This window comes from Archocentrus centrarchus, chromosome 18, assembly GCF_007364275.1.
Source record: "Archocentrus centrarchus isolate MPI-CPG fArcCen1 chromosome 18, fArcCen1, whole genome shotgun sequence".
NCBI lineage: Eukaryota > Metazoa > Chordata > Actinopteri > Cichliformes > Cichlidae > Archocentrus > Archocentrus centrarchus.
In genome coordinates this window covers 5,171,562-5,197,900 of record NC_044363.1, presented here as the reverse complement: position 1 = coordinate 5,197,900, position 26,339 = coordinate 5,171,562, and the positions used below count along the sequence as shown (strand labels likewise).

Here is a 26,339-nt window from a genome sequence, read left to right as displayed (position 1 = left end):
TTGCTTAAGCTGAACAACCGGGGCTGTGACGCAGATACAGAAATCACATCGACTCGGCTCAAATCACTTTACAGTTCCAGTCGTTGAGATCTCTCACATTCCATGACATCATCATCTTTGATCCTGTCAGTGCTGCTAGCCATCTCCGTCTCTTAAAAGTAGCAAAGGCACATGTCACAATCAGTGATTAAACTGATCAGTGGGAATAGAAAGAGAGAATGAAGAGTGACCTCTGCTAGTCATTAGAAAGAATGCATGTTTAAGCTAGCTGGTTTCCCCTTCTAGACCCCACAATTGCTTGCATCTGTTTGGACAGGCCATGACTACACATTGAAATGGCCTTTCCACACATTGTCTCCAGTTGACATTAAAGTCATGGATGGTCACTGAGCCCAAGACATTTGGCTTACAAGACCATTGCCCTCCTTTGAAATGAGTCCAATTCTGTTCTTAATGTTGCTAGACATCTATGGTCACATACACACCTAATGCATCAGAGCAGACCCAGCCCCAACCAGTCTGTCAATTTCCCAATGCCTTCAGCCGTCACCGCAAAAATGGGCCAGACACCCCATACTCTCGCAACAGCCTGAGGAGTGTGATCCTTCAATAGCTGGAGGACACCCTCCAGTCGCAAACAAGAGGAGCACCACCCTCAGATCACCATGTGGAGTTGCAGAGGAGCCTCAAGCAAGACAGTCCTACAGCAGACACATGGAAGGTGGAGTGACGCTATCAACTGATTAGAAAGGAGGCAGCCTTAACACTTTTGAGCAGTGACTTAAGCACCTACCATCCAAGGTCACGCTGAAGGCACGGATGGGACTTGAACCCATAATCTTTGGTTTACTAGACCAACGCCTTGCCGCTTGGCCACCATGCCTTGCTTAAGCTGAAAAAATGGGGGGTTGTTTTGTTGCAAACAGCAGTCAAACTGATGTCCATTAGAACAAGATGTTAAGCAGCTTAAAGGCACCTCTGCATCCTTTATAAAAGTCTATGTTTTGTTGATGTTTTGTTCGTTGCAAACAGCAGTCAAACTCTGATGTCCATTAGAATAAAATTTTAAGCAGTTTTATAGCACCTCTGCATCTTTTAAAACTGTCTATGTTTTGTTGTCTCAGCTAACAAATGATTAGAAAGATGCCAAGCTTAATACTTTTGAGTACTGGCTTAAGGTTTTAGTGCTTGCCCTTCGCAAACGCAAAGCATTCCAAGATCACGCTGAAGGCACGGATGGGATTTGAACCCATGATCTTTGGTTTACAAGACTGTCGTGTATTTTTATCTTGATGACATCAGTATTTTATATCAATATTTTTATATCATGTATTGTTATATATATATTAATCACACACTCTAATTAATGGTCACATTATGTATTATTTGTCACCTATATTGTCACTCACACACTGGAGCACTGCATAGGTAGGTGGAAAAGGCCTGCTCTGCAGGCAACCTGGGATTTTTCCATTAAGTAATGCTAGCCCCCACCTTTGTGAGGAGCTTCACCTTTTACCCAGTGCACTTTTGACCCAGCTTCTCCCGAGGGGAGGGGCGAGTAGCCGGAGTGAATCCCGAGGGGAGGGGAGGAGGCACACCTGGACTTCGGAACGTGGGAAAGATGGGTTTTTTCTAGCCCCCCTGAGATCAATTCATAGAACTGTTGCTTAAAGGAGCATCTTAATATGTCCCCTCCCCTGATAACAGCTGCAGGAGGTGTGAGATTGGGCTATATAAGGGCATGGCAAACTTGGGAGGGAGCGCTCTTCTTTGCTCTTCCTCTCACCCGTGTTTGCAGCGGCTGCAGGCTCTCACTCCCGAGAGGGCTTCTGGTTTTATATTCTGTTAAACTCTGGACGTTTATTTCTTTGCGTTTCTACCACCTTATAACAGCACCAAGGCACTCACTCTCGGGAGGCTTTTTGCTTTCTTGCATTTTGTTTAACTTTTGCTATCTTGTATTTTGTTTAACTTTTTGCTATCTCGAACTTTGTTTAACTTTGTGCTTCAATAAATCCTGGAAACGAAACCTGCTCATCTCCAGTGAGTTTCGGTGAAGTGTGGAGCTTTTCTCAAGGTGCATTTGCTTCCATTGGTCTCCCCTCCGCCTGGTAAGAGCAACAGGGGGAGAGAGCCGCAAAAAAACCCGACATCTTGGCGACCGCGGCAGGACTCCGAGATAAGAACAGCTGGAGAGGTACCTAGGGTTTGGACGGAGCCTCACGTTGCTACGGAGAACACCAAAAGCGCGCAAAAGTAAGTAAAGCAGTTTTCTGCAACAATGGTGTTGTCCGGGTGACTGAGACTTCCGCCCAAGTTCCTGGTTACACTTTCAAAATAAAACAGCTGTCTTGCTCTGGATAAAGAATTTGTAAAATTTAAGGGTTTTTTGGCTATTTTGAGTTAAAATGGTCTAATCTGGATAAAAGGAGACTCCTGGATTGAGCAGGTGTTGTGTTTGGGGTTTCTCTTGCTTTGCTGAACTCTGGAGTGGAATGAATGCGTGTTGTGAGTGAGATCGCAGCTGTGAATGGTGTTTGTCTTGTCTGTTCGTCTTGTCTTATCTGTTCTGTGGTATTTATTGAGAAAGCGCTGAAGAGAATAAAGTGATAGGTCCTCGCGGAGATTTACCGCTGAGAATTATCCGGTCCAAACCTTTATCTTGGGCCGGACGAGCTCAGGCTGCTATCTGCCGCGGGCGATATTGCCCAGGTCGTGTATCGGAAGTAAGCTATTGGGGGTCCCATGATTAGTATTTTGAGACCTTTGCGGTAACAATGCACTGAAGATTCGGCCTGGAGGATTCACTGTATGAAAAAAAGGAAGCTAGCAGAAAGTCGCACGGCGGTTACCGCACGTTTCATCAGAATCCCCTAAAGGTTCGGGCTCTGACGAGCGGGGGGCCACGGTCGGGGTCGACAACCAGGGGCGGATCGATATAAGCTCTTAGGGGTAGCTCTCTGAAGGGGGAAACCTTTGATAATAAGGCATCGAGGTCCGACTGGGAGATTATGACGTCAGGCACTGGATGAGTGGTGCCATTTGGTTAAGTTGTGTTTAAGTAATGTTTTGTACATATTGCCTGGGCTTGTAGTTATTCCCTGCTGTATATTCTGCTTTTGAAAAGTATAATTCATTTATCCTTGTTATTGCTGTAAATTGTGCTTCAAGAATATAACCTGCTGTGGGAGAAGGAGGAGAGAGGCTGCTGCAAGCTGCAAAGGCCTTGGCTGCAGACCTGTGTGTGTGTGTCTACCCGCCTGGATGTGTGTGTGTGTGTGTGTGGGAGAGCCTGGGATGTGTGTGTGTGCGAGCAGGCAGGGAGTTTGGGAGAGAGAGAGAGAGAGCTGTCGCTGGGCAGTTCTCTCTCTGCTCTAAGAGAAAAGAAGTTGTGTATATGTGAATAAGGAATTTATGAATTGGGATTAATAGCAACTTTGTAACCAGTAATAGGTTAAGGATAATCGGGAGGAGCTCAAATAAAAATAGCCCTGTGAACAAAACAAAGCTCCTGCCGGAGCCAGAAGTCATTCAAACAATGTTAAATTTGATATTGGTCAAAAGAAAAGTTGAAAAGAAGTAGATTAGAATTAGAAGTTTAAAATAGGTCAGTGAGAACAAGTGACACAATTGGGAGAAATTGGTAAAAATAAGGGAGGAAATACTTGGGGAAAACTAGAAGATAGTGAAGAAATAAATAAAATCTCTAACAGCTGTAGTAGAATAATAGATAACATTATGTAATGGTAACAATAAAATAACTGGGAAATAATGTGTAGATCAAATAAATTAATAGATGTGTTCATGAACTGGTGGTCAGTGTAGTGGAGGAGTGATCTGTGAAGATGGACCTGCTGCAGGCTGCAAGGCCTCAGCCTGCAGCAGCATACATCTGTTGGTGTGTATATTAAAAGCAGAGCTTGTCTGCTTTTCTATACAATTGGTGAATTAAAGTTTGCATAAAATTGTGAGAAATAAGTGCAAACTAGGAAAATTAATCATTGAGGTTTAAAGTTAATATTGAAGAGTGTAAAAAGTTTAAAAGTAGATAATCTGGAGGGGCTAGAAGTGTTAAATTAGAGACCAAAAGGGGAAAACAGGAACAGTTTAAATACATTTGAATAAAAGAATAACCCATTTAAAAGTGAAAAACCTCTGATAGAATAATTGGATTGATTAAAGCTAATAATAGAAGTAACATTAACTAGAAAAAGAGTCAAATAAAATTAAAAAGCTTAAGAGAATGGGTAAGGATGAATCCTAAACTTGGAAGAATAAGGGGAAATAAACGTTAAAATATTTGGGAGAAAAGGAAAGAAGAGAGAATTAAGAGAGAATTAAATAAAATAGCTATAATAACAATAGTATGAATAATAAATAATAACAAAATAGTAATGATAATAATATAGCTTGGACACAAACTGAGCCTAAAATAAATAGATTTAAGTGAAAATATAAATGTAGTAGGTGTGAGTGAGGTAAAGGAGTGGTGAGAATAGATTAGAGAGGATGAAATAACAGCTGAGCCTCTGAGGAGATAAAGGAATTTCAGAAACAGATAATCTGATTATTAGAAACACATCTGTGTAACAGGTCTGAGAGACTGCAGGACACTCAGCTGATCAACCTGAAGCTTTGACAACTCACAAGAACCTTAATTTAAAACATAATTCAAGATGAAGTCAAAAGGAGTTCCTAGAAAAAGAAAAATCTGTAAGTTGGTCCTCGGGAAATATTGTTTGGATATTTGTGTGTGTGTTCTCAGTGCAGATGATGTCTTCACCTCAGCACATTCTTTGAATACCGGAGGGTTTAGATGAAGGGGGTAAATTGAGTTGTAATGACCTCTCTGCTGTATATCTGCCTGGTTCCAAACATAGTTATAGAAGTAAATCTGTAAGTTTACCAAATTATTAAATAAACACATTTAAAATAAATAACAAATGAATTAAATAGATTTGATGGTGCTGAGAGATTACTCTTTGAGTAAAAATTATAGCCAGAAGAGACAGCTATTGTTTCACAGTGGACACTGTGTTATTCTCAGAGAGCGAGTGTGGAGCAGGAACCCATGGAGATCCTCTAAAACAGGGGGGTGATCCACAGCCCCATGCACACGGTAATAAAACGGTAATATCCACCTCCAACCAGGAGTGTGGTGTATGCACAATGACAATGATGGACTCCCATCTCTGACTTTCACCTGGTATCTTTTAACATGGCATGTTGCTGAGTGACATAGAGATGAGAATGCGTTTACTGATAGAAAGTGGTTTTGGGGTTATGATAGAGGGGAAATAGATTAAAGCAAAATTTATGGTAAACAGAAATGATGTAATAAAGTGGAGGTGAAAAAAAAAAAAAAGGGAAAATTCCTGAAGTGTCTTTCTCTGCCCCATTGTGGCAGAAAATGCCTCCACTTTATTCTTTAAGTGCTTGAAGATCATTTTTGAGAAGCATGTCCTCTGAGCAAACTGCAGTGAGTGACGTCACACAAGAGGTGGACTTTTAAACAAAAACCATGAAGATAATGAGCAGAGTACATGAGCAGAATGCAATCTGTTCTCTTCTACTAACATTGTGTCCAGAGATGATTTACAGATGACGCTGCAGGTCTCCACAGCAACCTTCCTAAACAACAACAATAACAACAGCTGGACAAGGAAGAGGATGGCCTTCCTGCAAAGGAGGCAGGAGCAAGAGGGAGACGGCTGCAGAGGCTGGAAGATAATACACCAGACGGACAGCCAGCAAAGTGACGTCCAGACACACAAGAACTCTTACCTCCTGAATGGGAGGAAGGGGGAGCGCAATGTGTCTATGTGCTCCACCGTGAAGGGGGTGAGGTGTGTCTACCCATGAGCCATGGATGCTTATGGACATGGTGAGACTGGGTGATGGACTGTTTTCAACATCACAAAAACCAAGTAAGTCATCATTTCCTTTGAAGAAAATGCTGCAGGAGCTGCTCTGCACTTTGAGACATTTAAGCTCTTTGGGAGACATCCCAGTGAGCTGAGCAGAGTATTCCAGACTAACCTGCCTGATGATGTGAAACTGGAGATGCAACACACTGTATAGTGGAGTTTTTCAGGCTGCAGTATCCTGATAGCAGAGCTCTTCTAAGATAGGAGAAATCCTGAGAGAGGAGGAGAGTCCAACAAAAGGGCTGCGTACATTCCAACGGAGGAGAGACTGAGAGCTGACCAATCAGAGGAAGAAGAAGGCTAAACACCTCTGATAACTGCACACTGAGGCTCAGGCTGCAGTGCTGACTGCTAACACTGCTCAGAGTCTTGCAGCTTCTTCTCGTCCACCCAGCCAGCTCCTCCTGCTGTCAGCACTACACAGGTAACGAGTGGATTCCCTGCACCAACTGTTCCTAACACTCTAACTGAATCTGCTGTGCCTGTTGTACACATGCATGTTAATCAAGGTAACAATCTGGACTTGTACACCTGAGAGGGAGAAACTAGAAGCAGATGAGAGGCAGAGTGACCTGGCGTGGAGGAAGGAGAAAACTGTCACAGCCAGGACCGCTGCTTGGACTCACTCAGCCTACTCAACAGAGAAACACCTGCTTAGAGGTAACTTCACAGGTCACCTCCAGAGAGATTGCCACATGACCTCTTGGGCTAGACCATCAGCCTGTTGGCCATAAGGAGGTCCAGAAAGGCCTGAAGAGGAAAAGGAGCAACCTGACGTATCCTTTAATTTGTCAAGTGAGCTGACATTTCAATAAGTCTTATGAGAAAAGACATTCTGTGTTCTTTAGAAGCAAAATCGTGTGCAACAGTGATGAACTGTATGCAAACTGTCAACTGAGGAAGCACACAGAGTGATGATGTGCCAACAGACACAGAGACTGTGTCTGGGTTCAACCTGAGGTGGTTTGGTTGCAGCCAGTGACTGAAGACTCCATGTTAAATGAACGATGGATGAAATGTGGGAGCTCTGGGTACGAATGCAAAGGAGGAGACTGAGGAGCTGAGGAGCCTGGATTGCTCTACATTTACTGTTTGATGAGAAACTGGAGTCCAAAGACTATGGACTGTGCTTTGATGAGCTGATCAATAGGGGAACGTAAAGAGAAAAATGTTCTTTTGTTGATCAGTTCATTTTTACTGGTGACTACATCTACTTTGCTCCACAGGGTGTGGCTGCTGCACCTGATGGACTGAAAAACTGGTAACAAGTGTCAAATGCTGGGCCACATCTCATTGCTGATTGCTCGTGGACATACTCTCATGTACTGCACTGATGTTTAACAAGACAAAGCTTATTTTAGAGGGAATCTAACTACACAATAAATGCATGCACATTTCTAAGGACAAAACACTTACCACCACCAAGTATGATTGAAGTGTGAATGGATAGTTTATTAGATAAACATGTGTAGATCAAATTCAATTACCATTGAACATAAGTAGTTGTTGAAACAGGTTCCATCTCAACTGAGTGAAACAACGCAGTATACTTGGCTGACTACGAGAGAGCCCTGCACAAACATTCCAAGGTGTCTGGACCTCGGTCCATGCACAGATGGCAAATAAAAATCCTTGAATCCTTGAAATGAGGGAAGGCTCAAATTTGTCCAGCCTGATACAGTTGAGCTGAAACCTGGGGTCAAATTACCTTAATAAATTAGGCAAAGTTCATTTAAGTCACATGCCATTGAAGCTATCAGGCTTAATATTGATGAGCTATTGAAGGCTGGAGTGCTTTTAAGGCTCATACACTAAAACCAAAATTCGGACAGTTACATACTGATGCAATTGCAGATTCTGATACACCTGTGGTTCCTAATCCATATCTTTGCTTTCTAACAGTGCACCAGATATTAAGTGGTATTTATGTTTAGTACTTAGTACATTCTATGATAACTGTGATAATTGTGATTAACAGCCCTAACATCTTCAACCAAATTTTAGTGTAAGACTTGAAGTATCTGAATATTCTCAGTACGGTCTCACAGCATGCAGCCGATTTGTCGTCCTCTAAAAGAACAAAATGAGAAGAATTCCTGCAATTCTGCTAACAAACCACTGAATATCTAGGAAGACAGTTTGGTGGACAGAGGACGCTAATTGTTCTCTCTCAATTAGAAACTGTGATTAAAACCGACAACCGCAAACGGTTGGTGAATGTTGACGTGTTTGGGAATGACAGGATTCAGCAGACGGTGGATTTGTGACTATGTGTTTAAAACTGCATCTCTGCTGCTTTAATAAAGCAGCAGGACAAACTAACTCTGATCCCTAGCTGCAGTGGTCGGTGGGAGCTGAAGCAACATCTGATGCACTGAAGCAGGACACGCAATCTGACCTAGCATTGGGTAATCAGATTACTCGTAACCTTTCCATTTATATGTGGCTAATAGCAGGGGCTAGGTAAGAGCTGCCCTTACGCAGGATCCCATAGTAGGTAAGCGGTTCCTGCCTTATTACAATATAAAATTGGATAACATGAAAGCTGGCTTCTCACCTTGCTATCAAGGTTTGATGGCAGCAGACTTTGTTTTTCAGAAACTAGGATTTTAACTCCAGGTCATCCTGTAGCTCTTTGTATGCCACATCAATTGTGTGTTTTGTTTTTTGCCCGAGGTTTGTCATCACTCAAATAAAACTACGGGGCAGGAGGTAAGATTATCTGCCCCTGAACTATTAAAGATGTAATAATGTTAACCCTGTTTCCAAAATGAACTCCTCATGATTGTGCCACAGACTGACGAATTCAGGAGCTGAGAAAATTAATGTGCATAATGAATTTATTACAGCTGATTTAACACTGCCTTAGGATGGTTCTTGTTTTAGGGATGAGTGTGGCTGTAATGTGGGCTGCACAGTTGTTTAACTTAATTCTGCAGGTGTAAGTTTTTCTGCTCTGGAAGCTCAGAAGGTTGATCTGCTGAGTTCATCGCTGATCTCAGATCAAAAAGCTTTAACAGCAGCTTGTACACTGGCTACAGGTAAGACTTAATTTGTACATTGCTTCAGCCTAGGTTAATGAGGTTTGTCATGCTAATGCTAATATTTAGAAATAGAGAGGATTTCACAGAGCTGAAGGCAATCCTCTAGTATATGGAGAGGCTGTGTTGCAGTTAATTGATGCTTTACAGCTTCCCAGTGCAGTGGCCATTACTTTAAAATCAAATGGCCAGGAGATGTCAAAGGTGTGATCGAGGGCATAGCCTGGGCAGAGCTAACTTTGTCTTTCCAGGAGGAGGAGAACTAAAGGGTGACACTTCACTGGACATAAGTAATCTGAATACAGAGGGGGTCAGCATGAAGCTGGAGAACAGACAGTGGAGCCGAGGTAGGAAGTTATGGTCAAGCACTCATCAGCCTCAAGGGGGAATAATTGTTGGAGGAATTTAGAAAGTGAGGCTGATGATTTGCTATGTCATTAGCAATAATAATAGTATTAATACCGCTCCGCATAGGTAACATAGTGCAGAAAGTGAGGTCTTTCTTGTCTAAATATGATAATATCTTGGGTGCATCAAGTTAGTTTAAAATTTATGTTATAGAATATTAAAACAATCTCAAGTGAGCTAAGTGCAGTATAGTTTATATAAAACATGCTTTGTTGATCAGTCACTAAACCAACAATAAATAAATGTATACTAAGAATCAATCAGAAAAAAAGAAAAAGCTGTGTTAGCACAGTAAAACCAAGGGTACTAAACTCAAATAAATCTGTATGTAAGCAAATATAACATTTTTAAATTTTTTAAATGATTGAGAATTTGGGCTGCTCTCATGGGAAAGGGTAAATCACTCCAGAGATCAGATGTCACCACTGTAAAGGCTCTGTTGCCTCTGCTTTTCAGCCTTGATTTAGGCAAACTGAGGAGCACTTGGTTTGTGGACCGCAGGGCTTTGGTAGGAATATAGGGTTTCAAAAGTTCAGTTAAATAACTAAGTAACACCTGATCACATCCAACGTATAAAGAATTATAACTAGGTTGAAACAAGAAGTAACAAAAGTATAAATTACTCTCTCTAAGTCATGTTGTGGGAAAAAGGTCTTCATTTTTAACTAATTGGAAAAGCTCATCTTAACAACAAAACTAATGTGTTTGTTGAGTTTTAGAACACCATAAAAAATCACCAAGGTTCCACATAACAGAGTGATAATAGGAGGCTAAACGATCAATAGCGCTCTCATACCCAACCAAGGTGGGGTGGTCCAAATAAAATAATTTCTGTTTTGTTTTTATTTGACTTAAGAGGGTTTGTCTCCGGCCATGAGTACATATCCCTAAGACAGTTTACTAGTGTCTGCATAGAAGCAGAAGCAGTCAGATTATAAAGGTAAGTATATTTGTAGTTCATCTGCCAAACAATGAGAGGCAATGATGTGCCTTTCAAAAGTGGAACCCAAAGGAAGCAAATATAAAGAAAAGAGAGTGTGACCCCAATAGAGAACCCTGGGGAACCCCATAATTGTTTGGGGATACAGATGACAGATACTGTCCTAAATGAACAGAAGAAACTCCTATTAGACAAATATAATGGATGCTTATCTGCTTTAGAAGTCCATCTGTAAAGCAAACAAAGCTTGCTTTGGGTCAAAGTATTATTCTAACCTATGTTAAATTTGAAAGATAAAAGATTATATGACAACCAAAATGATTAACTACAAGGGGTAACTGCATGAAATATTGTACATGACAATGCAAAATAGACTGAGTATATTCTGCCTTATGAAATACACTACCGTGTGATGGCAAGGACTCCCCAGGTAAGATAACAACTGTAGATGCCATCCTTTCTGTTACCCATTATAAAAGCATAAAAATGAAGAGAAGTGTAAATATAAAAACAACTTAATAAGAAGAAAGGGAGAAAAGGGAGTGCTTTACTTCAAGAAGATCTAGCATTGCATGTTATGGATATTATTAATCTTATGTTTATGCTATAAGCAGTAACAACAAAACCTGAATGGAAGATAAGGTTCTGACAGTCCCATTCAGCCCCCCCAGCCAAGAGGCTGCCGAGCCTGGCCTCGTATTGGAGAAAATCTTGTTGAGATCCGTGACCAGCGAGGGCTCGCCCTGTCGTGGAACGGCTAAAGGAGAGAGGAGACTCAGCAGAGCAGGTATCCAGCACGGACCCAGATCTTCTTAGATCTTCTGGAAGCAGAAGGAACCATCTCGACAAGAACGCGTTGTGGGCTGAGGACGCCACCTGGATTGGAACCAAGTCGTTTGAGGGGCCTTCACGACATGATGACATCACCTACGTGACTCCTGGGAGCTGCTTCCCCAGCCAGTGGGAGTTCTGATGACAGCAGATAGCCAGTGCCACCTAACACCCGTGGCACGAGGCTCACCGGGAACAACGCTAACTAGGGGGAATCTGAGAGATCCCCCAGTTCAGAAGTGCTAAACGCATCTTCAAGCAACCAAGTCTGTGAAACAAGTCAGCTAACGGATGAAGCAGCAGAGCTCGACAGTGACACTGATTTTGTCACCAGTAAGTGGGCTACGGCCAGGGTCGTCGATGGAGAGCAAACCAGTGAGATTCAGAAGCTCACTGGTGAGAATTGAAATTGAAGATCATCAACGATTTGCTTAGAGCAACGAAGGGGGAACAGGTGGAATGGAGGAAGTGGTCCTCACAGAAGCCTGAAGAAGATGCTACAACATCATGAGGACTGAATGATCGTCTAAAAGATGCTGACAATGTTATGAAGTCTGTCTAACACTGAAATTGTCTTTGCTATTGCCGCTATTGTTGTGTTTTCACATAGATACTATATCTCGAGTGCCTTATCTTTTGTGCCCCTAAGTATAGGTGCCTCTGACCTGTGTGGTGTGCACTGTAAGTGAGGATGCTGTGTTGGTGAGATCAGTTTGTTTGTTCTGGATTGAGATTTATTCTAGCATCCAGAGTGACGAGCACACCATGTGAGTGAGAAGATTTAGTTTGAAGCTTGCAAATGTTTATATCAATAAAAACAGCTCACGCAGTGTTTTTGCAATGTTCACCTTGTTTAAACAAATATTTACTCTTGAATTGATAAAAATACGTTGTGTTGATACCAGTAGGCATCAAAGGGGGAAATGTCGTGTATTTTTATCTTGATGACATCAGTATTTTATATCAATATTTTTATATCATGTATTGTTATATATATATTAATCACACACTCTAATTAATGGTCACATTATGTATTATTTGTCACCTATATTGTCACTCACACACTGGAGCACTGCATAGGTAGGTGGAAAAGGCCTGCTCTGCAGGCAACCTGGGATTTTTCCATTAAGTAATGCTAGCCCCCACCTTTGTGAGGAGCTTCACCTTTTACCCAGTGCACTTTTGACCCAGCTTCTCCCGAGGGGAGGGGCGAGTAGCCGGAGTGAATCCCGAGGGGAGGGGAGGAGGCACACCTGGACTTCGGAACGTGGGAAAGATGGGTTTTTTCTAGCCCCCCTGAGATCAATTCATAGAACTGTTGCTTAAAGGAGCATCTTAATATGTCCCCTCCCCTGATAACAGCTGCAGGAGGTGTGAGATTGGGCTATATAAGGGCATGGCAAACTTGGGAGGGAGCGCTCTTCTTTGCTCTTCCTCTCACCCGTGTTTGCAGCGGCTGCAGGCTCTCACTCCCGAGAGGGCTTCTGTTTTTATATTCTGTTAAACTCTGGACGTTTATTTCTTTGGGTTTGTACCACCTTATAACAGCACCCAGGCACTCACTCTCGGGAGGCTTTTTGCTTTCTTGCATTTTGTTTAACTTTTGCTATCTTGTATTTTGTTTAACTTTTTGCTATCTCGAACTTTGTTTAACTTTGTGCTTCAATAAATCCTGGAAACGACACCTGCTCATCTCCAGTGAGTTTCTGTGAAGTGTGGAGCTTTTCTCAAGGTGCATTTGCTTCCATTGGTCTCCCCTCCGCCTGGTAAGAGCAACAGGGGGAGAGAGCCGCAAAAAAACCCGACAAGACCAACGCCTTGCCGCTTGGCCACCATGCCTTGCTTAAGCTGAACAACCGGGGCTGTGACGCAGATACAGAAATCACATCGACTCGGCTCAAATCACTTTACAGTTCCAGTCGTTGAGATCTCTCACATTCCATGACATCATCATCTTTGATCCTGTCAGTGCTGCTAGCCATCTCCGTCTCTTAAAAGTAGCAAAGGCACATGTCACAATCAGTGATTAAACTGATCAGTGGGAATAGAAAGAGAGAATGAAGAGTGACCTCTGCTAGTCATTAGAAAGAATGCATGTTTAAGCTAGCTGGTTTCCCCTTCTATACCCCACAATTGCTTGCATCTGTTTGGACAGGCCATGACTACACATTGAAATGGCCTTTCCACACATTGTCTCCAGTTGACATTAAAGTCATGGATGGTCACTGAGCCCAAGACATTTGGCTTACAAGACCATTGCCCTCCTTTGAAATGAGTCCAATTCTGTTCTTAATGTTGCTAGACATCTATGGTCACATACACACCTAATGCATCAGAGCAGACCCAGCACCAACCAGTCTGTCAATTTCCCAATGCCTTCAGCCATCACTGCAAAAAATGGGCCAGACACCCCATACTCTCGCAACAGCCTGAGGAGTGTGATCCCTCAATAGCTGGAGGACACCCTCGTGTCACAAACAAGAGGAGCACCACCCCCAGATCACCGTGTGGAGTTGCAGAGGAGCCTCAACCAAGACAGTCCTACAACAGACACATGGAAGGTGGAGTGACGCTAACAACTGATTAGAAAGGAGGCAGCCTTAACACTTTTGAGCAGTGACTTAAGCACCTACCATCCAAGGTCACGCTGAAGGCACGGATGGGACTTGAACCCATGATCTTTGGTTTACTAGACCAACGCCTTGCCGCTTGGCCACCATGCCTTGCTTAAACTGAAAAAATGGGGGGTTGTTTCGTTGCAAACAGCAGTCAAACTGATGTCCATTAGAACAAGATGTTAAGCAGCTTTAAGGCACCTCTGCATCCTTTATAAAAGTCTATGTTTTGTTGTTGTTTTGTTCGTTGCAAACAGCAGTCAAACTCTGATGTCCATTAGAATAAGATGTTAAGCAGCTTTAAGGCACCTCTGCATCCTTTATAAAAGTCTATGTTTTGTTGTTGTTTTGTTCGTTGCAAACAGCAGTCAAACTCTGATGTCCATTAGAATAAGATTTTAAGCAGTTTTTGTAGCACCTCTGCATCTTTTATAACCGTCTATGTTTTGTTGTAGTTTGTTTCTTTTTTTGCACACTGACTCTGAAAGCATCCTTTAAAAGCAACTCAATTTCAGTAAAAGCATGCATGCCTCAGCTAACAAATGATTAGAAAGATGCCAAGCTTAATACTTTTGAGTACTGGCTCAAGGTTTTAGTGCTTGCCCTTCGCAAACGCAAAGCATTCCAAGATCACGCTGAAGGCACGGATGGGATTTGAACCCATGATCTTTGGTTTACAAGACCAACGCCTTGCCGCTTGGCCACCATGCCTTGCTTAAACTGAAAAAATGGGGGGTTGTTTTGTTGCAAACAGCAGTCAAACTGATGTCCATTAGAACAAGATGTTAAGCAGCTTTAAGGCACCTCTGCATCCTTTATAAAAGTCTATGTTTTGTTGTTGTTTAGTTCGTTGCAAACAGCAGTCAAACTCTGATGTCCATTAGAATAAGATTTTAAGCAGTTTTATAGCACCTCTGCATCTTTTATAACCGTCTATGTTTTGTTGTAGTTTGTTTCTTTTTTTGCACACTGACTCTGAAAGCATCCTTTAAAAGCAACTCAATTTCAGTAAAAGCATGCATGCGTCAGCTAACAAATGATTAGAAAGATGCCAAGCTTAATACTTTTGAGTACTGGCTTAAGGTTTTAGTGCTTGCCCTTCGCAAATGCAAAGCATTCCAAGATCACGCAGAAGGCACGGATGGGACTTGAAACCATGATCTTTGGTTTACTAGACCAACGCCTTGCCGCTTGGCCACCACGCCTTGCTTAAACTGAAAAAATGGGGGGTTGTTTTGTTGCAAACAGCAGTCAAACTGATGTCCATTAGAACAAGATGTTAAGCAGCTTTAAGGCACCTCTGCATCCTTTATAAATGTCTATGTTTTGTTGTTGTTTTGTTCGTTGCAAACAGCAGTCAAACTCTGATGTCCATTAGAATAAGATTTTAAGCAGTTTTATAGCACCTCTGCGTCTTTTAAAACTGTCTATGTTTTGTTTTCTCAGCTAACAAATGATTAGAAAGATGCCAAGCTTAATACTTTTGAGTACTGGCTTAAGGTTTTAGTGCTTGCCCTTCGCAAACGCAAAGCATTCCAAGATCACGCTGAAGGCACGGATGGGATTTGAACCCATGATCTTTGGTTTACAAGACCAACGCCTTGCCGCTTGGCCACCATGCCTTGCTTAAGCTGAAAAACCGGGGCTGTGACGCAGATACAGAAATCACATCGACTCGGCTCAAATCACTTTACAGTTCCAGTCTTTGAGATCTCTCACATTCCATGACATCATCATCTTTGATCCTGTCACTGCTGCTAGCCATGTCCGTCTCTTAAAAGTAGCAAAGGCACATGTCACAATCAGTGTTTAAACTGATCAGTGGGAATAGAAAGAAAGAATGAAGAGTGACCTCTGCTAGTCATTAGAAAGAATGCATGTTTAAGCTAGCTGGTTTCCCCTTCTAGACCCCACAATTGCTTGCATCTGTTTGGACAGGCCATGACTACACATTGAAATGGCCTTTCCACACATTGTCTCCAGTTGACATTAAAGTCATGGATGGTCACTGAGCCCAAGACATTTGGCTTACAAGACCATTGCCCTCCTTTGAAATGAGTCCAATTCTGTTCTTAATGTTGCTAGACATCTATGGTCACATACACACCTAATGCATCAGAGCAGACCCAGCCCCAATCAGTCTGTCAATTTCCCAATGCCTTCAGCCGTCACCGCAAAAATGGGCCAGACACCCCATACTCTCGCAACAGGCTGAGGAGTGTGATCCCTCAATAGCTGGAGGACACCCTCCGGTCTTGAGTCGCAAACAAGAGGAGCACCACCCTCAGATCACCGTGTGGAGTTGCAGAGGATCCTCAAACAAGACAGTCCTACAACAGCCACATGGAAGGTGGAGTGACGCTAACAACTGATTAGAAAGGAGGCAGCCTTAACACTTTTGAGCAGTGACTTAAGCACCTACCATCCAAGGTCACGCTGAAGGCACGGATGGGACTTGAACCCACGATCTTTGGTTTACTAGACCAACGCCTTGCCGCTTGGCCACCATGCCTTGCTTAAACTGAAAAAATGGGGGGTTGTTTCGTTGCAAACAGCAGTCAAACTGATGTCCATTAGAACAAGATGTTAAGCAGCTTTAAGGCACCTCTGCATACTTTATAAAAGTCTATGTTTTGTTGTTGTTTGTTTCTTTTTTGTACACTGGCTCTGAAAGCAACCTTTAACCTGTTAACTGGCAAGGGCCCGCTCTCGGGCCCTCTGTAGCGATTTCCGACTTTGAAGCCTCATAGCGTCACAGTAACGCTACCGTTTGCCTTTACGATGCTTTTATATGACAGATTAGACCCTCAGAATTGGATTGACACCTCATTTGTCCAATCATGTTATGAAATGGGTTCTCCAGAGCTAATAATAACCAGACAGTGTCATGTGACCTTTCTGGACCTGCCCCAAAATCTTGTCCAATCGTTCTGATTGGTCGACTCTGACCCAAAATCCGAAACCACAGATGTATAGCCAATAAAATTCCTGACACGTGGGTATATGGCGCTATGGGGTGGGTTTTCATATGAAACCATAAACTCGCTGCGTAACCAGTGCGTCCTCCGTGCGTGAAACTGAGCAGGAAGTGAGAGTGTGTTTGCAGTCGTGCGTAAACAGTGTTTACAAATCTTTTTCTCGCCAACGGATTGTCAGAATGCACCAAAAACAGACTATATTTATTCAACGAAGTGACGAAATGACTCACGAGAGTGGATTATTGTTTATTAGAGGATTTAATCGCTGATTCGACCCGTTTTACGGAATCTCCTGAATGAACAGCTGTACTCCAACGGCGAACCACGGTACGTGTTACGTTTTATTCTCAGCTCGTCGTCGTATTATATGCTGTTTAGATGTAATGAGGATGAGGAGGACAAAGGCTCAGAGCTTCTTTTTGACCAGTTAAGTGTCTAAAGTTTTACAGAAAGCTTTATGCTTTGTGGTGGGCTTTGTGTACGTTTTGTTTGTGGGGGTGGGGGCGTTGTAAGTTGTGTATCAGAGAAGGACTCTTGGGAGGATTGTGGTTTTTTATTTTATGTGTATATGTAGTGTTTACATTTACTGTAACTTTTGATCAATATATAATTTATTTATTTTGGGTGTGTGAAGGAATCACTGAAAATAGACTGGGTGGTTTGTGAATGAAGGCCTAACATTTTCCTTCTTTTTCAAATTAGGGCAACCTCTGATTTATATGTCTATAATTGTAATTAATTTGTACTATCAGTAACTTTGTGTATATCAGAGGATTCCTCAGGGTAGTATCTTTGATTAGAGCCCTCATTGATGACCGTATGTTGAAGCATTGATGAGTTACAGACATTTGAAGTTTGGATAACAAAGGCTGCTCACATGTAGCACTTGGCCATCTCCAAATGGCACAAGCAAGACCACACCTGAGATCAACACACAAAAACCTTTACAAAATGGTAGGTTTTTGTGCTATCTTGATAAAATTTGAAATACATGGTAAAAAGACTTGATTCTACAGCTTCATTATATTTTCCAATCCATACCTTCTACACTCAGTGTTTAATTAGATAAAAACTAACAGGAAAAATCCAGGCGAGGTAAAAATTGTCTAATTTTTCTGTGTTCCAAACTTAATAGCTACAATCTCATAACAGTTACAGCATTTTTGACTGCAGAAATGAAAAATATAGCTTGTCTTCTTTACAAAGAGATCAAGCTTTTGCATGTACTCCAAAGAGTTCAGGAACAGCAGCTGATTTAATTTGGGTATGCTTTTTCAGGAGTTTTTGGTGATCTTGGCGCCGCCAGGTAAGGGGTTAAAAGAAACGTAATTTCAGTAAAAACACACGTGCTTCAGGTAGCAGAGGCAATGAAAGTGTATGCTTTACTTTCTAATGATACTGCCTAAGGGAGGCATGGATTATGTAACTTGGTGGCAGCACGGAACCCATCATTCCTCTTAATGTGTGAAGAGGCCTCCCATTTACATGAACAAATTGGAATAGACTTGATTCAAAGCACTGCAGCATAGTACCTTTAATAACAAGGGCAAGCTCTAATCTCTGTAGTAAATTGTTATGGTCTACAGTAACAAATGCTGCACTGAGGTGTAGCAGGACAGGCACAGAGATAAGTCTATTGTCAGAGACCACAAAAAGACGAAAGGCAACTTTCAGAAGTAACACAAAACTCACACTAAAGGCATGGATGGGGTTTGAACCCATGATCTTTGGTTTACAAGACCAACGCCTTGCCGCTTGGCCACCATGCCTTGCTTAAGCTGAACAACCGGGGCTGTGACGCAGATACAGAAATCACATCGACTCGGCTCAAATCACTTTACAGTTCCAGTCGTTGAGATCTCTCACATTCCATGACATCATCATCTTTGATCCTGTCAGTGCTGCTAGCCATCTCCGTCTCTTAAAAGTAGCAAAGGCACATGTCACAATCAGTGATTAAACTGATCAGTGGGAATAGAAAGAGAGAATGAAGAGTGACCTCTGCTAGTCATTAGAAAGAATGCATGTTTAAGCTAGCTGGTTTCCCCTTCTAGACCCCACAATTGCTTGCATCTGTTTGGACAGGCCATGACTACACATTGAAATGGCCTTTCCACACATTGTCTCCAGTTGACATTAAAGTCATGGATGGTCACTGAGCCCAAGACATTTGGCTTACAAGACCATTGCCCTCCTTTGAAATGAGTCCAATTCTGTTCTTAATGTTGCTAGACATCTATGGTCACATACACACCTAATGCATCAGAGCAGACCCAGCACCAACCAGTCTGTCAATTTCCCAATGCCTTCAGCCATCACTGCAAAAAATGGGCCAGACACCCCATACTCTCGCAACAGCCTGAGGAGTGTGATCCCTCAATAGCTGGAGGACACCCTCGTGTCACAAACAAGAGGAGCACCACCCCCAGATCACCGTGTGGAGTTGCAGAGGAGCCTCAACCAAGACAGTCCTACAACAGACACATGGAAGGTGGAGTGACGCTAACAACTGATTAGAAAGGAGGCAGCCTTAACACTTTTGAGCAGTGACTTAAGCACCTACCATCCAAGGGCACGCTGAAGGCACGGATGGGACTTGAACCCATGATCTTTGGTTTACTAGACCAACGCCTTGCCGCTTGGCCACCATGCCTTGCTTAAACTGAAAAAATGGGGGGTTGTTTCGTTGCAAACAGCAGTCAAACTGATGTCCATTAGAACAAGATGTTAAGCAGCTTTAAGGCACCTCTGCATCCTTTATAAAAGTCTATGTTTTGTTGTTGTTTTGTTCGTTGCAAACAGCAGTCAAACTCTGATGTCCATTAGAATAAGATTTTAAGCAGTTTTATAGCACCTCTGCGTCTTTTATAACCGTCTATGTTTTGTTGTAGTTTGTTTCTTTTTTTGCACACTGACTCTGAAAGCATCCTTTAAAAGCAACTCAATTTCAGTAAAAGCATGCATGCGTCAGCAAACAAATGATTAGAAAGATGCCAAGCTTAATACTTTTGAGTACTGGCTTAAGGTTTTAGTGCTTGCCCTTCGCAAACGCAAAGCATTCCAAGATCACGCTGAAGGCACGGATGGGACTTGAAACCATGATCTTTGGTTTACTAGACCAACGCCTTGCCGCTTGGCCATCACGCCTTGCTTAAACTGAAAAAATGGGGGTTTGATTTGTTGCAAACAGCAGTCAAACTGATGTCCATTAGAACAAGATGTTAAGCAGCTTTAAGGCACCTCTGCATCTTTTATAAAAGTCTATGTTTTGTTGTTGTTTAGTTCGTTGCAAACAGCAGTCAAACTCTGATGTCCATTAGAATAAGATTTTAAGCAGTTTTATAGCACCTCTGCGTCTTTTAAAACTGTCTATGTTTTGTTTTCTCAGCTAACAAATGATTAGAAAGATGCCAAGCTTAATACTTTTGAGTACTGGCTTAAGGTTTTAGTGCTTGCCCTTCGCAAACGCAAAGCATTCCAAGATCACGCTGAAGGCACGGATGGGATTTGAACCCATGATCTTTGGTTTACAAGACCAACACCTTACCACTTGGCCACCACGCCAAACTTGGACATCCACAGCAGATACAGAAATCACATCGACTCGGCTCAAATCACTTTACAGTTCCAGTCTTTGAGATCTCTCACATTCCATGACATCATCATCTTTGATCCTGTCACTGCTGCTAGCCATCTCCGTCTCTTAAAAGTAGCAAAGGCACATGTCACAATCAGTGTTTAAACTGATCAGTGGGAATAGAAAGAGAGAATGAAGAGTGACCTCTGCTAGTCATTAGAAAGAATGCATGTTTAATCTAGCTGGTTTCCCCTTCTAGACCCCAAAATTGCTTGCATCTGTTTGGACAGGCCATGACTACACATTGAAATGGCCTTTCCACACATTGTCTCCAGTTGACATTAAAGTCATGGATGGTCACTGAGCCCAAGACATTTGGCTTACAAGACCATTGCCCTCCTTTGAAATGAGTCCAATTCTGTTCTTAATGTTGCTAGACATCTATGGTCACATACACACCTAATGCATCAGAGCAGACCCAGCCCCAATCAGTCTGTCAATTTCCCAATGCCTTCAGCCGTCACCACAAAAATGGGCCAGACACCCCATACTCTCGCAACAGGCTGAGGAGTGTGATCCCTCAATAGCTGGAGGACACCCTCCGGTCTTGAGTCGCAAACAAGAGGAGCACCACCCTCAGATCACCGTGTGGAGTTGCAGAGGAGCCTCAACCAAGACAGTCCTACAACAGACACATGGAAGGTGGAGTGACGCTATCAACTGATTAGAAAGGAGGCAGCCTTAACACTTTTGAGCAGTGACTTAAGCACCTACCATCCAAGGTCACGCTGAAGGCACGGATGGGACTTGAACCCATGATCTTTGGTTTACTAGACCAACGCCTTGCCGCTTGGCCACCATGCCTTGCTTAAACTGAAAAAATGGGGGGTTGTTTCGTTGCAAACAGCAGTCAAACTGATGTCCATTAGAACAAGATGTTAAGCAGCTTTAAGGCACCTCTGCATCCTTAATAAAAGTCTGTTTTGTTGTTGTTTTGTTCGTTGCAAAGAGCAGTCAAACTCTGATGTCCATTAGAATAAGATGTTAAGCAGCTTTAAGGCACCTCTGCATCCTTTATAAAAGTCTATGTTTTGTTGTTGTTTTGTTCGTTGCAAACAGCAGTCAAACTCTGATGTCCATTAGAATAAGATTTTAAGCAGTTTTTGTAGCACCTCTGCATCTTTTATAACCGTCTATGTTTTGTTGTAGTTTGTTTCTTTTTTTGCACACTGACTCTGAAAGCATCCTTTAAAAGCAACTCAATTTCAGTAAAAGCATGCATGCCTCAGCTAACAAATGATTACAAAGATGCCAAGCTTAATACTTTTGAGTACTGGCTCAAGGTTTTAGTGCTTGCCCTTCGCAAACGCAAAGCATTCCAAGATCACGCTGAAGGCACGGATGGGATTTGAACCCATGATCTTTGGTTTACAAGACCAACGCCTTGCCGCTTGGCCACCATGCCTTGTTTAAACTGAAAAAATGGGGGGTTGTTTTGTTGCAAACAGCAGTCAAACTGATGTCCATTAGAACAAGATGTTAAGCAGCTTTAAGGCACCTCTGCATCCTTTATAAAAGTCTATGTTTTGTTGTTGTTTTGTTCGTTGCAAACAGCAGTCAAACTCTGATGTCCATTAGAATAAGATTTTAAGCAGTTTTATAGCACCTCTGCATCTTTTATAACCGTCTATGTTTTGTTGTAGTTTGTTTCTTTTTTTGCACACTGACTCTGAAAGCATCCTTTAAAAGCAACTCAATTTCAGTAAAAGCATGCATGCGTCAGCTAACAAATGATTAGAAAGATGCCAAGCTTAATACTTTTGAGTACTGGCTTAAGGTTTTAGTGCTTGCCCTTCGCAAACGCAAAGCATTCCAAGATCACGCTGAAGGCACGGATGGGACTTGAAACCATGATCTTTGGTTTACTAGACCAACGCCTTGCCGCTTGGCCACCACGCCTTGCTTAAACTGAAAAAATGGGGGGTTGTTTTGTTGCAAACAGCAGTCAAACTGATGTCCATTAGAACAAGATGTTAAGCAGCTTTAAGGCACCTCTGCATCCTTTATAAAAGTCTATGTTTTGTTGTTGTTTAGTTCGTTGCAAACAGCAGTCAAACTCTGATGTCCATTAGAATAAGATTTTAAGCAGTTTTATAGCACCTCTGCGTCTTTTAAAACTGTCTATGTTTTGTTTTCTCAGCTAACAAATGATTAGAAAGATGCCAAGCTTAATACTTTTGAGTACTGGCTTAAGGTTTTAGTGCTTGCCCTTCGCAAACGCAAAGCATTCCAAGATCACGCTGAAGGCACGGATGGGATTTGAACCCATGATCTTTGGTTTACAAGACCAACGCCTTACCACTTGGCCACCACGCCAAACTTGGACATCCAAAGCAGATACAGAAATCACATCGACTCGGCTCAAATCACTTTACAGTTCCAGTCTTTGAGATCTCTCACATTCCATGACATCATCATCTTTGATCCTGTCACTGCTGCTAGCCATCTCCGTCTCTTAAAAGTAGCAAAGGCACATGTCACAATCAGTGTTTAAACTGATCAGTGGGAATAGAAAGAGAGAATGAAGAGTGACCTCTGCTAGTCATTAGAAAGAATGCATGTTTAAGCTAGCTGGTTTCCCCTTCTAGACCCCACAATTGCTTGCATCTGTTTGGACAGGCCATGACTACACATTGAAATGGCCTTTTCACACATTGTCTCCAGTTGACATTAAAGTCATGGATGGTCACTGAGCCCAAGACATTTGGCTTACAAGACCATTGCCCTCCTTTGAAATGAGTCCAATTCTGTTCTTAATGTTGCTAGACATCTATGGTCACATACACACCTAATGCATCAGAGCAGACCCAGCCCCAATCAGTCTGTCAATTTCCCAATGCCTTCAGCCGTCACCGCAACAATGGACCAGACACCCCATACGCTTGCAACAGGCTGAGGAGTGTGATCCCTCAATAGCTGGAGGACACCCTCCGGTCTTGAGTCGCAAACAAGAGGAGCACCACCCTCAGATCACCGTGTGGAGTTGCAGAGGAGCCTCAAGCAAGACAGTCCTACAACAGACACATGGAAGGTGGAGTGACGCTAACAACTGATTAGAAAGGAGGCAGCCTTAACACTTTTGAGCAGTGACTTAAGCACCTACCATCCAAGGTCACGCTGAAGGCACGGATGGGACTTGAACCCACAATCTTTGGTTTACTAGACCAACGCCTTGCCGCTTGGCCACCATGCCTTGCTTAAACTGAAAAAATGGGGGGTTGTTTCGTTGCAAACAGCAGTCAAACTGATGTCCATTAGAACAAGATGTTAAGCAGCTTTAAGGCACCTCTGCATCCTTTATAAAAGTCTATGTTTTGTTGTTGTTTTGTTCGTTGCAAACAGCAGTCAAACTCTGATGTCCATTAGAATAAGATTTTAAGCAGTTTTTGTAGCACCTCTGCATCTTTTATAACCGTCTATGTTTTGTTGTAGTTTGTTTCTTTTTTTGCACACTGACTCTGAAAGCATCCTTTAAAAGCAACTCAATTTCAGTAAAAGCATGCATGCCTCAGCTAACAAATGATTAGAAAGATGCCAAGCTTAATACTTTTGAGTACTGGCTTAAGGTTTTAGTGCTTGCCCTTCGCAAACGCAAAGCATTCCAAGATCACGCTGAAGGCACGGATGGGATTTGAACCCATGATCTTTGGTTTACAAGACTAACGCCTTGCCGCTTGGCCACCATGCCTTGCTTAAGCTGAAAAACCGGGGCTGTGACGCAGATACAGAAATCACATCGACTCGGCTCAAATCACTTTACAGTTCCAGTCTTTGAGATCTCTCACATTCCATGACATCATCATCTTTGATCCTGTCACTGCTGCTAGCCATGTCCGTCTCTTAAAAGTAGCAAAGGCACATGTCACAATCAGTGTTTAAACTGATCAGTGGGAATAGAAAGAAAGAATGAAGAGTGACCTCTGCTAGTCATTAGAAAGAATGCATGTTTAAGCTAGCTGGTTTCCCCTTCTAGACCCCACAATTGCTTGCATCTGTTTGGACAGGCCATGACTACACATTGAAATGGCCTTTCCACACATTGTCTCCAGTTGACATTAAAGTCATGGATGGTCACTGAGCCCAAGACATTTGGCTTACAAGACCATTGCCCTCCTTTGAAATGAGTCCAATTCTGTTCTTAATGTTGCTAGACATCTATGGTCACATACACACCTAATGCATCAGAGCAGACCCAGCCCCAATCAGTCTGTCAATTTCCCAATGCCTTCAGCCGTCACCACAAAAATGGGCCAGACACCCCATACTCTCGCAACAGGCTGAGGAGTGTGATCCCTCAATAGCTGGAGGACACCCTCCGGTCTTGAGTCGCAAACAAGAGGAGCACCACCCTCAGATCACCGTGTGGAGTTGCAGAGGATCCTCAAACAAGACAGTCCTACAACAGCCACATGGAAGGTGGAGTGACGCTAACAACTGATTAGAAAGGAGGCAGCCTTAACACTTTTGAGCAGTGACTTAAGCACCTACCATCCAAGGTCACGCTGAAGGCACGGATGGGACTTGAACCCATGATCTTTGGTTTACTAGACCAACGCCTTGCCGCTTGGCCACCATGCCTTGCTTAAACTGAAAAAATGGGGGGTTGTTTCGTTGCAAACAGCAGTCAAACTGATGTCCATTAGAACAAGATGTTAAGCAGCTTTAAGGCACCTCTGCATCCTTTATAAAAGTCTGTTTTGTTGTTGTTTTGTTCGTTGCAAACAGCAGTCAAACTCTGATGTCCATTAGAATAAGATGTTAAGCAGCTTTAAGGCACCTCTGCATCCTTTATAAAATTCTATGTTTTGTTGTTGTTTTGTTCGTTGCAAACAGCAGTCAAACTCTGATGTCCATTAGAATAAGATTTTAAGCAGTTTTTGTAGCACCTCTGCATCTTTTATAACCGTCTATGTTTTGTTGTAGTTTGTTTCTTTTTTTGCACACTGACTCTGAAAGCATCCTTTAAAAGCAACTCAATTTCAGTAAAAGCATGCATGCCTCAGCTAACAAATGATTAGAAAGATGCCAAGCTTAATACTTTTGAGTACTGGCTCAAGGTTTTAGCGCTTGCCCTTCGCAAACGCAAAGCATTCCAAGATCACGCTGAAGGCACGGATGGGATTTGAACCCATGATCTTTGGTTTACAAGACCAACGCCTTGCCGCTTGGCCACCATGCCTTGTTTAAACTGAAAAAATGGGGGTTGTTTTGTTGCAAACAGCAGTCAAACTGATGTCCATTAGAACAAGATGTTAAGCAGCTTTAAGGCACCTCTGCATCCTTTATAAAAGTCTATGTTTTGTTGTTGTTTTGTTCGTTGCAAACAGCAGTCAAACTCTGATGTCCATTAGAATAAGATTTTAAGCAGTTTTATAGCACCTCTGCATCTTTTATAACCGTCTATGTTTTGTTGTAGTTTGTTTCTTTTTTTGCACACTGACTCTGAAAGCATCCTTTAAAAGCAACTCAATTTCAGTAAAAGCATGCATGCGTCAGCTAACAAATGATTAGAAAGATGCCAAGCTTAATACTTTTGAGTACTGGCTTAAGGTTTTAGTGCTTGCCCTTCGCAAACGCAAAGCATTCCAAGATCACGCTGAAGGCACGGATGGGATTTGAACGCATGATCTTTGGTTTACAAGACCAACACCTTACCACTTGGCCACCACGCCAAACTTGGACATCCACAGCAGATACAGAAATCACATCGACTCGGCTCAAATCACTTTACAGTTCCAGTCTTTGAGATCTCTCACATTCCATGACATCATCATCTTTGATCCTGTCACTGCTGCTAGCCATCTCCGTCTCTTAAAAGTAGCAAAGGCACATGTCACAATCAGTGTTTAAACTGATCAGTGGGAATAGAAAGAGAGAATGAAGAGTGACCTCTGCTAGTCATTAGAAAGAATGCATGTTTAAGCTAGCTGGTTTCCCCTTCTAGACCCCACAATTGCTT

At 42.5% G+C, this 26,339-nt stretch overlaps 14 non-coding genes across 14 annotated transcripts; all 14 read right to left on the bottom strand.

Annotated features, from left to right (window-relative positions):
• Window positions 1-13,801: 13,801 nt before the first annotated feature.
• Window positions 13,802-13,873, bottom strand: trnat-agu (transfer RNA threonine (anticodon AGU)). Its single transcript has one exon. It is a non-coding gene; the product is annotated as a tRNA-Thr (tRNA).
• Window positions 13,874-14,404: 531 nt separating this feature from the next.
• Window positions 14,405-14,476, bottom strand: trnat-ugu (transfer RNA threonine (anticodon UGU)). Its single transcript has one exon. It is a non-coding gene; the product is annotated as a tRNA-Thr (tRNA).
• An 839-nt stretch (window positions 14,477-15,315) lies between these two features.
• On the bottom strand, window positions 15,316-15,387 carry trnat-ugu (transfer RNA threonine (anticodon UGU)). Its single transcript has one exon. It is a non-coding gene; the product is annotated as a tRNA-Thr (tRNA).
• Window positions 15,388-16,205: 818 nt separating this feature from the next.
• trnat-agu (transfer RNA threonine (anticodon AGU)) lies at window positions 16,206-16,277 on the bottom strand. The gene has a single exon. It is a non-coding gene; the product is annotated as a tRNA-Thr (tRNA).
• A 2,163-nt stretch (window positions 16,278-18,440) lies between these two features.
• On the bottom strand, window positions 18,441-18,512 carry trnat-ugu (transfer RNA threonine (anticodon UGU)). The gene has a single exon. It is a non-coding gene; the product is annotated as a tRNA-Thr (tRNA).
• An 812-nt stretch (window positions 18,513-19,324) lies between these two features.
• trnat-agu (transfer RNA threonine (anticodon AGU)) lies at window positions 19,325-19,396 on the bottom strand. Its single transcript has one exon. It is a non-coding gene; the product is annotated as a tRNA-Thr (tRNA).
• An 839-nt stretch (window positions 19,397-20,235) lies between these two features.
• On the bottom strand, window positions 20,236-20,307 carry trnat-ugu (transfer RNA threonine (anticodon UGU)). The gene has a single exon. It is a non-coding gene; the product is annotated as a tRNA-Thr (tRNA).
• Window positions 20,308-21,112: 805 nt separating this feature from the next.
• Window positions 21,113-21,184, bottom strand: trnat-agu (transfer RNA threonine (anticodon AGU)). Its single transcript has one exon. It is a non-coding gene; the product is annotated as a tRNA-Thr (tRNA).
• A 529-nt stretch (window positions 21,185-21,713) lies between these two features.
• On the bottom strand, window positions 21,714-21,785 carry trnat-ugu (transfer RNA threonine (anticodon UGU)). The gene has a single exon. It is a non-coding gene; the product is annotated as a tRNA-Thr (tRNA).
• Window positions 21,786-22,624: 839 nt separating this feature from the next.
• Window positions 22,625-22,696, bottom strand: trnat-ugu (transfer RNA threonine (anticodon UGU)). The gene has a single exon. It is a non-coding gene; the product is annotated as a tRNA-Thr (tRNA).
• A 1,300-nt stretch (window positions 22,697-23,996) lies between these two features.
• Window positions 23,997-24,068, bottom strand: trnat-ugu (transfer RNA threonine (anticodon UGU)). The gene has a single exon. It is a non-coding gene; the product is annotated as a tRNA-Thr (tRNA).
• Window positions 24,069-24,886: 818 nt separating this feature from the next.
• Window positions 24,887-24,958, bottom strand: trnat-agu (transfer RNA threonine (anticodon AGU)). Its single transcript has one exon. It is a non-coding gene; the product is annotated as a tRNA-Thr (tRNA).
• A 529-nt stretch (window positions 24,959-25,487) lies between these two features.
• trnat-ugu (transfer RNA threonine (anticodon UGU)) lies at window positions 25,488-25,559 on the bottom strand. Its single transcript has one exon. It is a non-coding gene; the product is annotated as a tRNA-Thr (tRNA).
• Window positions 25,560-25,980: 421 nt separating this feature from the next.
• On the bottom strand, window positions 25,981-26,052 carry trnat-ugu (transfer RNA threonine (anticodon UGU)). The gene has a single exon. It is a non-coding gene; the product is annotated as a tRNA-Thr (tRNA).
• Window positions 26,053-26,339: the final 287 nt, after the last annotated feature.